Raw genomic sequence first — 1,355 nt, 5'->3', positions numbered from 1 at the left:
TGCAGCATTTTGAAACTGATTATTGAAGTATTTTTATTAGTGAAACAGCACTTGTCCCATTTTCCCTCACTTTTAATTGTGCCCTGGGGAGTGGCACCCTCTCCCCAGCACCCTAGACGTGCAGAGGAACCCTCTTGCTTCTCAGCCAAATTCCCAAACAGGTTTTTTTTTTTTTTTCCGACTTTTTTTTTCCCCCATTGACTCTCTGCTGGAGTCAGAGAGAGTTCATCGCCCCGGCGTCCCTGCAGCTAACCCGACGGTGCCCCGGTTGCCCCGGGGCGCCTCGGCTCTGCTCAGGGCAGGGGGGTAGGGGGTTGGAGGGGGCCCTCCCCTGCCCGGGGGCTTTTGGTGGAGCCGGATCCCAGCTCGTCTCCGCGAGGCCGGGTTTCGGCTGCTGCCTCGTGCCCTGCGGAGGCTCGGCACGCCGGTTCCGGTGCCCGCTCGCCCCGGCTCTGGAAGCAAAAAGGGGCCCTCAGTGTGAGGCGGCTGTGGACGCTCCCTGCGCTCGGTGTCAGAAGCACCGTTTGCGAAAAGCTACAGAGTTGGGAAGCCAATTTCACCTCGCGTCTGATGGTATAAGGGCAGGTGGCAGCTGACGAGCTGACTTGGAGTTTATGCCCCCCACCACTTGCACTTTTTTCCCCCTCTTTTCCTCTCAGCGGATATCGCTTAGTATTGGCCACCTTCAATTTTCGAAGTAAGTGACCAAAGGTCAGTTCTGACGCATCTTCCGCCCCTTCCCCATCGTGCTCCTTGCAAATAATTAATAACAGCAAAATTAGGCAGTAATGACGGGACTCGCAGTTATGGTCTTTCTGACGGTAACGGAGACTCAAAATAATGCTGCCGAGCCCGTCTCCTTTGCCCAGATTCTGAGGTGTGCGCCTTCGACCTCTGCCAGTAAAAAACCCGAGCCCTCCCCCTAGAGAAGGCCCTAGCAAGAAGTTAGAGGAGCTACGGTGCTATATTTGCTTTTGGGTTTTATTATCAACAATCAATTAATGGTACACTCTTGGAAAACTATATGCACATGTAGAAATATTTCCCCTCTTAAATAGAAGCATTCATTTTAACCACATATAAATAAATCTGAAAACCCTGAACAGAATTTATGACGATTATGCTCACAAACATATTCCAACAGGTAGGGAAAAAAAAAATGAGACGACATGCAACGGATAACAAAAATATATATCATTGCCTGAACCTGGTCTCTCTAAACGCAAAGGGAACCGAACCCATGAGAACCTCATTTCTCCATAAAGACACACCATAGAGACTACGAGAAGGGAAAACATTATTTATACGGTCAACTAGACAAGCCTGTACTGATATTAACACTATACAGTTGAGTC

Source organism: Colius striatus, chromosome 3, assembly GCF_028858725.1.
Source record: "Colius striatus isolate bColStr4 chromosome 3, bColStr4.1.hap1, whole genome shotgun sequence".
In the NCBI taxonomy this organism is placed as follows: domain Eukaryota; kingdom Metazoa; phylum Chordata; class Aves; order Coliiformes; family Coliidae; genus Colius; species Colius striatus.
This window is presented reverse-complemented; position numbering follows the sequence as displayed.